Source organism: Passer domesticus, chromosome Z (assembly GCF_036417665.1).
Source record: "Passer domesticus isolate bPasDom1 chromosome Z, bPasDom1.hap1, whole genome shotgun sequence".
In the NCBI taxonomy this organism is placed as follows: domain Eukaryota; kingdom Metazoa; phylum Chordata; class Aves; order Passeriformes; family Passeridae; genus Passer; species Passer domesticus.
In genome coordinates this window covers 23,394,078-23,407,995 of record NC_087512.1, presented here as the reverse complement: position 1 = coordinate 23,407,995, position 13,918 = coordinate 23,394,078, and the positions used below count along the sequence as shown (strand labels likewise).

Sequence of the window (13,918 nt, the reverse complement as noted above, 5' to 3'; positions counted from 1 at the left end):
TCTGCATTAGTCTCCACAACATGGATCTGGTATTAAGTAACACTGGCATTAGTGTTAGTGGTGCTATGTGAGTGTCACTGGTTCACAGTCACTGGGCAGGCACCATCTACAGCCTGCCTCCACATTTCGTAGTCACAGTACAGTGATAGCTAAGGAACGAGTGAAAAGCAACAAATGGCCAGTACAGAAAGCTGTGCTTACACTGGGAAGTGAACAGTGGCTTGTTCAGAAACTGGTTCAGCAAATCTCCTGGGAAACACTCCTTAATAACAATGGGCTCCATGAAAGCCAGATGTACTTTAAGGAGGAAACCTTAAAGGTGCAGGAGCATCCCTATGTACTGAAAGCTGAGCCAATGGAGAATAAGACTGGCCCATCTGAACAGAGAGCTTTTGAGTGAATTTGGAGAAATAAAGAGAACTTTTGAACTTCGGAAGTAGGGGTAGGAAACTCTGGAAGATTACAAGGATGCTGTTAGGTCATGTAGACAGAAATTTAGAAAGGTGAAAGCTCAGCTAGAGCTCAATCTGGTCACTGCTTTAAAATATAATAGAAAGGGGTTTTACAAGTACTTAGGCAGCTAAAGGAGGTCCAAAGAAAATCTCCATCCTTTATTGATTATGGGAGGAACATTGTCACCAAGGATGAGGAAAAGACTGAGATACTTAATGCCTTCTTTTCCTCAGTATTTTACAGAAAAATCTGATACCCTCAAGGCAACCAGCTAGGCAGGGACAGGGAGCAGAAAAGACAATTTGAAATCCAGGAGGAAGCGGTTAGTGATCTTCTATTTCACTTAGATGCTCACAAGTCTCTGGGGCCAGGTCTAAGAGTACTGAGGAAACTGGCAGAAGAGGTTGCCAAGATGCTCTCCATAATTTATCATCAGTCCTGGCTAATCAAGGACATCCCAGGTGGCTGGAGATTAGTCAGTGTAATGCCCATCTACAAGAAGGATCAGAGGAGGATCTGGTGAGCTACAGGTTGTCAAGCTGACCTTGGTGCTAGGAAAGGTTATGAAAAATGTCATATTGAATGTCATCACACACAAGGCATGTACAGGAGAACCAGGGAATCATGCCCAGCCAGCATGGGTATGTGCCAGGCAGGTCCTGCCTGACCAACCTGATCTCCATTTATGGATGAATGAAAAGCTGTAGATATTGTCTACCTGGTGGTTAGTAAAGGTTTTGATACTGTCTCCCATGGCATTAATCTGGAAAGCTGTCAGCTGATGGCTTAGACAGGTCCACTGTTCATTGGGAAAAAAACTAGCTCGATGGCCAGGTTCACAGGATGTTGCTGAGTGGAGTTACATCCAGCTGGTGTTCAGTCACCAGTGCTGTTCCCTAGGGGTCAGCATTGAGGCCAAATTATTTTTAATATCTTTTTGAGAGATCTGAATGAAGGAATTAAGCACACTTTCTGTCAGGAGAATTCTGTAAAGGGATCTGTTCATGGATAGATCGAGGACAGAGATAAAAGGTTCAACAAGGCCCAGTACCAGGTCTTGTGCTTGGGTCACAGCAACCCCAGGCAGCTCCACAGGCCAGGCCAGAGTAGCTGGAAAGTTGCCCAGTGGGAAAGGACCTGGGGGTGCTGCTGACAGCAGCTGAACATGAGCCAGGGTGTGCCCAGGTGGCCAAGAAGGCCAATGGCATCCTGGCCTGGACCAGCAATGGTGTGGCCAGCAGGGCCAGGGCAGGGATTGTCTCTGTGTACTCAGCACTAGTGAGGCTACACCTGGAATCCTGTGTCCAGTTGTAAGGAAATGTCCCTGCCCAGCCATCCAGGAGCCTCTCTGTCAGTCACTCTCACACCACCTGAGCTGGGAATGAAGCCCAGTCTCAGCTACACACCCCACAACCACGCAGCCAGATCAGATTTCCTTGCCAGCCCAACATCTGGTTTCTCTTGGCAGAATCTCAGATGTCCAAATCCTTAAAATAATGTAATCATGGCACAGTAACAAAATAGCAGCTTGAGCTGGGTGCCTCTGAGGAAGGACCCAGAACAAAGGAATTTTATACCCTCCTGCCATGTCTCACTATCCCCTCACCTGGCAGGGCCACAGGTCCCCAGGCCCCCTGTTCTACAAAGAGTTGGCAGTTCATGGTCACTCCTGGGGCTCTTGCCAGAGCTCAGCCTGCAGCTGCACCCTGAGCTACATGCACTGCATGTGTTTCTCAACACTGTTTATGTGCCTTATGAGAAGCAGGACATTGAGGCACTGGAGTGTGTCCAGAGGAGGACAATGGAGCTGATGAAGGACCTGGAACACAAGTCCTGTGAGGAGCAGCTGAGGAGCTGGGGTAGTTTATCCTGGAGAATAGGAGGCTCAGAGGATACCTTATTGCTCTCTACAACTGCCTGAAAACAGTTCTTCACTGAAAGGGTGGTTAAGTATTGGAACAGGCTGCCCAGGGAGATGGAAGTGTTCAAGAAGTCACTGGACATGGCACTTAGTGGACATGGTGGTGATCAGTCAAAGGCTGGTTCAATGGTCTTGGAGGTCTTTTTCAGCTTCAATGATTGTGTGATTATTTTTTTCTGTACTGTTTCATTGCCATAATCCTTCTGTGGTGGAGAAGCTCTTACCAAATTTCAGAGAGATGCTGAAGAATAGACTTACCAAGACTAGAATTTTCAAACATTGGAAAATGTATTTTTGTCTTAAATCTGCATTGGGTTGTTTCAGTTTACCTCTTATTTCAGAGGTAGCAGAGGAATTTAGCTGAAATTACTCAGAGTTGCATCTTTAGTTAAATCAACTCAAATAATCAATTTTGGGTTAATTTAATTTTAACATTTTAATTAATCAAATATTTTATTTTGCCTTTTTAATGAGAAGAATGTTTGTTCTTTATATTTCTTGGTCAATTAAAAGGTCAGAAAAGCCCCTGCAGGAAAATTTGTAGGCATCTGCCTAGCTTTGGGCAAATCTGGAAGTTTTTGCAGAAACCAGAATTTTTTCAATATGCTTCAGCCAAGGCAGGCAGCACTGCAGGAGAAATGTGAAAACAGTCAGTTTACATCCTGCATGGTGCCTCTTGCACCACTGCCCCTTTGTAGCACTTGTCTGGTGGCTGTTGGCAAGGCCTGGTTCAATCCCCAACCGACAGAACAGTGTACAATGATGACGATGAAGGAGGTCTAGGTGGAATGGTGTCCTTCTCCCCTAATTTCTTTCTTTCTTTCTCTAAAAAATCCCAAAACCACTCAAAAAAACCCAACATCCCCCCTCCGCCCCCTCAAAAAAAACCCCAAAGCGAGAAAGTTGGTTGGTTTGATGTTTTTTTCACCTATTTTCTGCTATAGGCATTTCAAGCATTTTGAAATCTCTGTTGCTTTTCATCTTTGAATTTAGAGAACTTTTGTCTGAGGTAGTAAAATCACTGGCTAGCTATGCTGTTATCTAGTGGAAGAGGATTCGTTTGCTTTTGATTATGAGAATGGCCTTACACAGACTGTTTGGCAAAGCAGGTTTTTCCTGCCATCAGCCATGTTTTTCACCTTAATTAATCTACTTAACCACAAGATGAGATTTTATGTACTTGTTTTCTCATAAGATAAATGAAGAGGATTTTAGAACTTGGTTCTCCTTGGGTTTGTATTAAAACCTTACATAGAAATTTAGAATATTGGACAGAAACATCTTTTTGGCTTAGCCTGAGCAAGTAAGGAAGGTAGCAACTTTACCAAAAAGGAAGGGAAAATGGCAGTTTCTTACTATAGCAAAATGTGCCCTCTGAGCTGGTTTCTGATCTCTCCCACTCCAGATTAATCACCCCGGGTCTTCAGAAGAGTCTGTTTGAATTTTTATGTGTGTGATAGAGTTTCTTCCTCCTATGTTAAAAAAATTAGAATTATCTTTCTAACTCAGTTTGTACTAAATTGAGTCAGGAGAGTTGGCAACTTCTTATCTCTCTATGGTTTACCAAACTTGGACACCCCAGTGCAGATGCCCCTGTCTGTATGGCTTGCTTGCAGCTCATGCATGACCAGAGCAGGTGAGTGGGACTCCCAGGAATGTGATTCACTCTGTCTTGAAGCACAAGCATAGATTATCTCAGATGAATCACAGCCTGAGTCTCTGCTTAAGCTACACTGGTAGCTTCAATTGTTCTGTCCAAATGTTGGTGTCACACCACAAAATTCCTGGAGGGTGTTCACAGTCCTGGGGACCCAGGGTGTCCCCACACCCCACTGCCCAGGACAGCATTTCAGCCACTGAGGGTGAGGAAGGGGTTCCAGCCATGCTCTCTGGTGAGAGCAGGCACCGGGGACACATGGGCTGGCAAGTGTGCCTGTTAGGAAGTGGAGGAGTGTCATGGCTCGTCCTGTGGTCAGGTGCTGCTGTCCTGACTGTACAGTCAGAGGCTGAGCTGCAGCAGTGAGAACTCCTCTTTCTCCTGCAGCCAGTGCTGCCAGCCTTCCTCACGGCAGGAAGACAACCAGAGAAGAGATGCCTGAGCTGCTGCACCTCAGAAGGACTGTGTTACTGGTATGATATGACAATACAGAAAACCTGTAAAAACCTAATTTGAAGAAGGAACTTGAATCTCCTCCTGTAGCCCTATTTAAACTGCTTCCCCATTACCCCTAGTTCTTGTTGAGATGTGGTATAAATTATTACAGCATCTCCAGTTTCAGCCTGTGCACAGCATTCTCACACCTTGAGCATAAAAGATGACTTAAAAATAAGTTTATTAAAAAGTATTAACTTACTTAAAAAAAAGTAAGTTTATTCTATATCTGCTGTAAATATCATATTCTTTCAGCTAATGGAGGATTTTCCAGAGCCCATTTCATCTTCCATATGTTAACCCTCTAGACAAATTTAGCTATGGTACAAAGGTTTTATGTTGAGAGGGATTTTTCCTTTTAATTCTTCCTGCTCCCCCTTTGCAGCAGGAGATCTATTCTGTAGTTGTTCTCTGGAATATTCTCACTCCAGGCTATTGATAGCTGTAGACAAAAAAATGACCATTTTCTCGAGAGTTCACTGTGATGGCGATTTGTTTGCAGTGCATTGCTTGAAATGTATTTAGCCACTTGTTAAGTTTAAGACTTAGCAAGCATTTACCTACTCTGCCTTGACCATCTGAGGGCACTGTCCCGTTATACTTGTTGGAAAATGTTTGCCTGGTCACTGCAAACTGTCTGCACTGCACCCACCCTCTCAGCCTGTTATTCAAAACTCACAGACATCAAGAACCTATCCATGCATCTTCACTATGTCTTGGACTTGGATATATTTCACTCACTCTCTGGGCCAGAGTGTCTGTTGCTATATGTCTTTATTGGCACTGAATCCATTTTGGGGCATTCTACCTGAATGTCCCATCTAGATCTTGATCTAGATGGAACCATGACTGACGTTCAGGTCAGAGCACTCATAGACATCCAACAAAGATTACTGGAAAGTGCGTTATGCATGACGCTGTTTATGCTTGGGTAGAGCATTACTCTGAGAATAATATCAGGTTTTGAAGACCTCAAGTGACAAAGAATCTACAGCAGTCTTTGATTGTTCCATAGGGACCCACCTTGCATGTCAGAAAATTCCATCTTATCTTGTTTACTAACTGCTATGTTAGTATTAGACTAAGAGATAACACATTAGACTAAATAGGTTTAATAAGTTCACATTCCACTGGATAATCAGTTAGTCTGAATAGGTTGTTCTTCAATTAATTTTCTCTTTGTTATTAATACTAATTGTATGTTGTGAAGCACAGCAAACCACCAGGCCTTCTTTTGGAGGTTTTTATTAATTACACGCAAGCAGGCATCTCTCTCTTTTCCTTTAATTCTATCTCACTCTGAAACAAAGCCTTCTGTATGTGGTCATAAGAGCAGCTTTGGGTAGAGAGGAATGAGAAATCCTGTGGAAGGGACATCAAGGAGAAAGAAATATGGGGCTTCTGCAATGGGTAGTAGATACTTTTTAGATATCCTCCTCTGGACTAAAAGTGCAGAGGTTGGGGATAATGGAAAACATGGAAAACAACAGAATGATGGTGGGTTTATACCAGTTAAGAACCTGATCTTGTGGCCATACTTTATTCCACCTAGCTGTGGGCAACTGAAGAGAGGCATGATTTTGTTTCAACTCACATACAGGTGATGAAATGCAATGGAAGATACGTTTATACAGACTTGCCTCATTGCGCTCCATGTCTTGCCTGGAGTACTTACGAGTTTCTCTTTGCACTATGATGGAAGCCTTTGCAATATGATTTATTCTGGAGGGAAATGGCAGATTATGTTGATTTTGGGGATGTAACAACAGGGGTAAAATAATGAGGCAGTTCCCCTTGATCTTTATCTAGCAACAGAGATATTAGGTGGCCAAGTTCTAGATAAATGTCAAGCAATCAAAGATAATTTTGGCAGAAGTGTGTAAAAATCCTATGATCAGCACAGTAATCTCAGCATATTAGTAGTTTGTTCAGAACTTTAAAACATTAAATGTAGAGGATTCCTTCTTTATGATTGGCACTGAGAAAGCTGAATGTTGACAGTAGAATATAGAGGTCTCTGAAATTCAGGCATTCAATTAAACACCAGTATACCAAATGAGTGTTAAGGTTTTTTAGGCACTAGTAATCAGCTCTGGGAATAAAGGGTGATTCTGAACACACTAAAGAACAATTTTGAAAATGCAAAAAATTTTCAGGAGATTTGTTGTTGTTGCTGTCACTGCCATGATCGCATTCCAATTACAGAGACGGGGTGGGATAGCCTGAATTACTGGAATGCTGTCAGGGGCAGTTACATGCTGTTTTTTTAGGAAAAGTAGGCCATCAAGGCAGGTTGGTGGATCTGTTCCTTATATGAGAAAGCAACCACAATTATCCAGCTCTGACAAGAGGTGGATGAAAAATGGGTTAAGAGTTTATAGGTAAAAATTAAGGGGCAAGCTAACATGGGTGACACTGCTGAAGGAAGAAGTAGATGAGGAAGAAGGAGATGAGGCCTTCTGCAGATATCTGGAAGCAGCTTCACAGTCAGAAGCCCTTGTTATTGTGAGGGAATTCAGTCACACCACTCCAAGACAGCACAGTGAGGCACACGCTGTCTAGGAGGTTCCTGCAGAGCATTGATGGTAAGGTGTTGGCACAGATGGTGGAGGAGACAAGGAGGAGAGGTGGGCTGCTGGACCTTGTACTAGCAAAGAAAGGACTAATTGCGGATGTGAAGGTTCGGGGCAGCCTTGGCTGCAGTGACCATGAGATGTGGGGCTGTCTGGGTCTCCACATTTGACTGAGCTTTGTTTCATACTACTAGTCTCATCACTAAGCAGACCTCCCTCTTCATTAGTGTCTCTCTTGATTAACGTTGTGGTTTAGGTATTGTGCTGTCAAATTCAATGCTCCACAGAGACTCCCCAAAAGCAGATGCTGATCTCTCACTCCCCCTTTCCCTCCCACTTCCCACAGTGGGATCGAGTTGAGAACTGCAGGCACAAAAGCTGAAAACCAGGGGCTGAGATAAAAACTATTTACTAGAAATAGCAATGAGATAAGGAAACGAACAGTAACAGCAACAATATTAATTACAGAAGTCTTATAAAAGAGAGGGTGATTCACATGCAAAAATTCTCACCACAGACTCCAAGAAAAATGAACAATGACAGACAGCTTTCCCCCTTCCACCATGTTTTTTTGACTGGAAGCCATGCCCTTCTTCTCAGAAGTCAGGGAGAGCCCTTTTCCCTGCCCTTGGCAATGATGTGAGGTAGTATCAAATAACATTAAGGTTGTGCTTGACTCTAGGCTGGCTAGTTACTGATGATTTTCCAACCTCATATTTTTGCTTTTCCCGTGACAGTTCTGATGATCTTACCATTTGGCCTATTCTCTGGGAGATGAGAAGACAGATGCAGTATTGGCTCAGAAATGGAAATGTTTTTAACCTCATTACCATGAGTTATGACCCATGTCAACCATAAAAAGGTAAAGATGAAGAAAACCCCATGTGATGGAATCCTTTCAACAGATGATTTATGGTTTTTTTAAAGAAAGAAAATAAACAGAAAATGAAGGATGAAACATCTTCCTGAAGGACACACTGAAACACTTTATGCAGAGTGTGTTACCTGCACATAGAATAGGATGTGTGCACTGACACAAACCACTGTGTTCTTAGGACTTCACACCATCCTGCAGGTTTTTGTATGGTCTGGAAGAGAAACAGAAGAAGGTGGGAGGATGTTAGACAGAGATTATTGTCAGGAGAGAGAAAGCTCAGACACTGTGCTGGAGTGAGATAGCAGTGCAGTGTTTCTTCTGTGACCATCATGGAGAGTTTCAAACCAAAAGTTGTGGAATGGGGTCATCCATTTGCCAGGTAGACTGATGTCTTCACTCCTTGGAAGAAAAGTTAATCATGTTCTGTCTTTACTCTGAGCTGTTCTTGGCAACTTAAGCCATGTCCTGGAGAGTGTGGAAGAAAGCAAGTGCAGAGTGGAGCCAGTGGACAAGTGTGTTACAGGGTTTGGTTTGAACATGCTTAGGGAAGCTGATCAGTTGCACAGGAAAATATTTGATTGCTGGCAAAGAGCATACAAAATCATTATGCTTATTTTTGAAAACCTCATCTCCATGCCTCACTATTTATTTTATTAGATTTTTTCTGCAGATTATAGTGACAATAATCCTTTCCAGAAACTGGTATAATGGTTGTAGCTTGATTTGTCACCTATTTATGTGACAGGTGGGGCTAACTAAGCAGTTAGGAAATAGAACCGCCTTCCTGATTGGGGTCAGAAGGTAAAACACAATAAACTCTATTTTTTGGTTTTACAGGTCTTTGTTTTCATTGTTGTTTATTGACATAGTTGCTCCCCAAAGTAACTTTGACTTATTTGTAATTTCCTTTTTTTTTTTTTTGACTGGTACACAGTATTTAGCTATTCAATTCTCTGATGTTCCAGCAAATAGGCATTTTTAAAAAATAAATGTTCTCTTAGACTGTGCATATTTTTCCTTGTGTTCATTTCTGGATCTGCGATATGGAAAGAGATTTAAGGAGCTGCCCAAATTCATTTTGCAATGAGAAATATGCTTGCCATGATTTCCCCCTCACCCCCCACCCCCCACCTTGTACCACAGCATTGTTTTCTTCATTTTATTGTCTCAGAGCTGATGTTAAATGTGATTATTTTTAGGGTATGCTTTAATTTTTCAGTATTTCTTAAGCATTTTTTGGCATTATAGGAGTCAGAATCCATTTACTGCCAGATGACTGATGTTCACCCACGTTACTTAGTTGGATGGTTACTAGATACTACATGTATTTAAGCTATGGCATCCTAGAAAAACCTGTCTTCTCTCTCTGTCTTTGTCTCATTCCTCATTTTCATGTCTCATTTCTTACAGAGCCTCAGCCTCTGTTGGTCACTCTGACGATGTTTGAACTAGTTTGTCAATTTAAATTAAATTAACAGGAGGTCAAGAGGGAGGTTAGAGCACATTTCATGAAAGTAGGATACCTGTTAACAGATGGCTGCACTGACAGTATTGGCCACACTCCTGTATCCTCCTGCATGCCCTGTGCAGCTTCAGGCACAAAGAACAGTGCTGTGCTCAGACCTGAATTCTGTGGTGATTCCGAGCTGGCTGAAATGCAGCAGTGATGCCCACAAGCTCTGTCCTGTGCTGTCAGTGCAATTGTAATTTCTTGCCTTGGGCTGTAGCTTCCTCTGAGAAGCAGCACTCTGCAGGAGGAAAGAAACCCTTGGGGAGAAAATGCAGAGCTCCACCAGCTGGCATTGTGCTAGGTCTGAGCGGACGAGTGATGTCACTGTCTGCCGTGTCCATGCCAGCTCTCAAGCTACTGACAGATGTAGCACAGCCTCCCTCACGGAGCAGACTGCTGTCCCTAGAGAAACTGCAATGAGATCGTATGACATTGCACTCTTTTAAAAAGAGAATTGCAAGAGCATCTACCTAGAAACCTAATCAGCCCTATGTATCAGAGAAGTGTTAGGGCTAATTTGGAGCAGAATATGACACTCTGCATACCATTGGTACAGCATCACAGACACACTAATACACCTCCAGCTTGAGGCTCGAATGGCTGGAATTCACATATGCCAAGTCACTCTGTGCTCTGCTTTTGGGACACAGTCTTGAATGGGCTCTGAAGCCTCTACGTGTCCCAAACGCCTTTAAATAAACAGTCCCAGGTGTGAGGGGGCTGTGTGGCCCTGTGCCTGCAGCGAGCCACAGCAGCCGCCAGCAGGGAGGCTCTGGGGAGCACGGTGTGCCCAGGGCCCTGCGCTCTCGGAAGGATGGCTGCTTCAGACTGCTAAGATCTTGGGCTTGGGGCTGGCCAGCCTAACTCAGGTGTCTGGCTTTGCCTCCAAACTCGCACTTAGATTTTATGCCCTGTACGAAGCAGTCTTGCCAAGTGTTTGTACTCCCTTCCTACTGAGTGGACAGAGAGGCAGGAGTCTGCACCTTGGAGCTCTCCTGGAGGCTTTCAGAAGACCTGATTTGTTTGCTCTACAGAGCATGGGTCTTTACTACTTGATTATGCTTTCTTAGGCACCTTATAGTTGAGGGGCTGGTAGGTCAGGTGATTTGTGTGCTGTGCTCTTAGTTCAGACATCGTTTTGCAGACTAGCAATTGATAGGCAGGACTGCATGCGTGTATCTGCAGGGCGCTTAGAGGAATGCCTCAAGACAGGTACGTGCACTGCTGAAGGCACTGCTGTAGGTTTGGCTGAAACGTGCTCTCTCATCACAGGCAATTTTCCTATCACCTCTCCTGAAAATAGGCCTTTCCTGGGCTGTAAGAAAGCCTCCAACATGCTGACGCACCACAAAGTCTGTTTAATAAAAAGAACGCCGTGCACATTTCAGTGGCTCCAGGTATGATTAGCATGATGCTAGCTGCTCAGGTTTTATTTAATTCTAAAGAGGAGGAATGAGTTAAAATTTCTAGCCAACTGATTTTCTTATTTTAGAAAACATTGCACCAATATGAACAAGAGGTGCTGGAAAAGCAGATATAAATAGCAGTGAGATTTGCTTATTTCTGCTATTCTTGCTAAGATTTTATGATGTGGTTTTTAGTCTTGATTATATGCCTCAAGGTAGAAAACAGGCTACAGCAGATTTTTTAGCAATTGTGTCATGAACTTGACATTATTTCCTTGGTTGTATTGTTGTTTTTCAGAGAAAATAATAAAAAAAGGGCACTATCACTTAGCAGATAGATACTTTTAGTAAAATAGTCTTATCTGCTGTGCTTTCTAATGTTAGGCATTCACTGCTAGAAATATTACCATTATTTTTTCATTCTGAATCTCTCTTACTAAAAAAGTCAAAGCACACCCTATATATTGCCCAAATTTGAAAATTCATGGATTCACAAATTCATGTATGAACTTAAATATCTACTTAAAACATTTTCGAATGTTTTTGTCCTTTTATGAATCACAATACTTAATTTAACTGTGCTTTTTAATGTATTTGTAGATACTGCAGTTTGATGAATACATAATGAATACATAATCAATAAAGTGACTAGCAGACTTGTCCTCGTGTTTCATGTCACCTGACAAGTTTTAGACAGTATTTGTTTGAGATTGCTGGAGTGAGTGAGAAGTGTGTAAAAACCATGAAGAAAAAAAGTGTGTGTAAAAACCATGAAGACCTGAAACCATAAACTACCTTTTGGTTTAGATTGTACAAAATGCTAAATACAAGGGAAAAATAAAAAAAACCCAAAAACTAGACTTATCTTACAAGAATGATGTCTGTAAAATATGTTTTAATAAAGAAGTATGAATGAAAGTTTAATTAGAGCAAATTTTTAAACAATTTAAAACATCTTTTTATTGCATCAGCAAAAAACGGACAAAATAAATTAGACTAGAATCCAGAATCTTATAGAAACAATAGGTTAATGAAGTATCAAAAGAGTGTTAGATAAGGTCTCTCTATTTGTGAAAACCAAGAAAAGGTTTCCCTTCTGGAAGGGAATGATCAGGAAAATGAGAGCAAGAGGATATTCTGACTAGCTTAAATTTTCACTGTGTTTGCAAGTAAATATCTTCACAGGGAATAGTATCTTCCTGTATTCTGCATTTCTCACTGCATATTCAGTATATTAAAGGACTGAGTAATTCAAATGCCTTAACTACTGAGTTTTACAAAAGCTCCAATTTTCAATCAAAATTAAAGCATAAACACAGGTGGATTATAAAATATACTGACTGTTGTTGCTCTGTGTAACAACTTACAATATGACAGAGGTTTTGTGGCTAAATTCTATCTTCAGAGAAAAATAAACTGTCAGAGTAGAACATAGTCCATAGAGTAAAATACCTTCCATTTTGATCTGTGGATCAATTCACTGACATTGAGAAGTCAAGATACAAAGAAACAATCCCTAGATAAAGAATAAAATGAATAGGTTTATTTTGCTTTGGTTTGCTTTTTGTAGTCTTGCACACTATTTCCTTCTTCAATTGCACAGGAAGGAGTAACACTTGGGGAGCATTAAACAGGTCTGTCCTGAAAGTAACCTGGGACTCCATCATGCAGAATGAAAAATGAAAGATAAGGACAAATATAAAGAGAATGCAGGGCATAGTGTAGGAGAAAGCTACTTAGTAAATATTTGTAAGTGGGACATCTCTTGAACATGAATAAACATGCTAGAAAATTATGATTTGTAAGGCCCCTGTCTTTTCAGATCAGAGGCTGAAAATTCACTTTTTGCTCAATATATCTCTACCTCAAGTATATCTTCATACATCAGAAAAGAGGAAAAGCATTGGAAGTGTAGAGTATAACAGATGACATGTATTCAATAGTGATAAATGGGAAAGGAGGGGAAAAAGGAGCAATACAAAGATCACACTTAAAACCTATGGTGTTAATTGGAATCATGTCATGGTGCTTTTTTTTTCTTGGAAAAATAGCAATTTGTCTTCAAGTTTGGCAGAAGACAAGCTTGCATAAGAGAAAATAATATTTGAAAGTAGAACAAGCCGACATGGCACCAAGTGAGATGAATGCTTAGCTCATAACCATTAACTCCTGGCCTAGCTACTGCTTCACATTGCCAAAAAATCAGGATTTGGAGATGAATTATATAGGCTATAAATAATAGTTCCAAGATGCAGCATCAGAAAATAATTGTAACTTTATTTGCCCATGATCATTAACGTGCTATAAAAACAGAGAAAAAAAAAAGAACATTTCCTCTTGGGAGCCCTAAATCACAGATTTGTTCTGGTAACTACTAATTTTTGTTGCAAAAGTAGCTAATGCCCTTGTTATTCATGAACCAAGGGCCTGCTTCTGTTGGCACTCTTTTCCATAACTACCTGCCTGAACAGAAAAGCCCTGCTGTTCTTAGAAGGGAGGGAAAGTGGTTGCAGCATCTTCAAGATGACAGATCAAAAGTGTTCTGGACTTCTGCCTCAGCATGAAGCTGATCTACTGTGCAAAGCCATCTATTTAGCAAGATAACCATCTGGCTAGAGAAGGTTTGATGAGGCAATGGTTTTAATAATTTCTTATAGTAAGTAAGATGAGTAGACAAGGCTGCCTATGGCATTCAGATATGAGTAGTTCTTCTTTACAAAATCACCTACCTTCCTCTCTGGAAGGAAAACCTTTTGATTTTCAGTGTATCAAAGGAGTTTCCCAGAGCTTCACAGAGAGCATGGGAAGGTCCAAACTTGCCTTTCACATCTGCAGAAAAGTGACTTTTTAATCACCAAGACTGAAGCAAGAAAAGGCTATTTGCTCCAGGCTACACTGGAAGACATTGCATTGCTATCTGCATGTTCTTCTAGCTTTGCTGAAAATTTCTAAGGATTTGTTGCTCTCAGCCAGAAGCTGTCACATTCCTTGGCAGCTTGTCTGAAAGTTGTACCCTACACTATTTA

General features: G+C 41.5%; 1 long non-coding RNA gene across 11 annotated transcripts in view; it reads left to right on the top strand.

Moving 5' to 3' along the window:
* LOC135290995 (uncharacterized) overlaps nucleotides 1-12,583 on the top strand; it is a 65,524-nt gene extending 52,941 nt beyond the window's left edge. For 5 of the 11 annotated variants that reach the window (XR_010353843.1, XR_010353841.1, XR_010353847.1 and 2 more), the window contains one exon: nucleotides 7,837-10,164. This is a non-coding gene — a long non-coding RNA (uncharacterized LOC135290995). The other 6 variants (XR_010353845.1, XR_010353844.1, XR_010353839.1 and 3 more) reach the window with 4 other exon arrangements.
* Nucleotides 12,584-13,918: the final 1,335 nt, after the last annotated feature.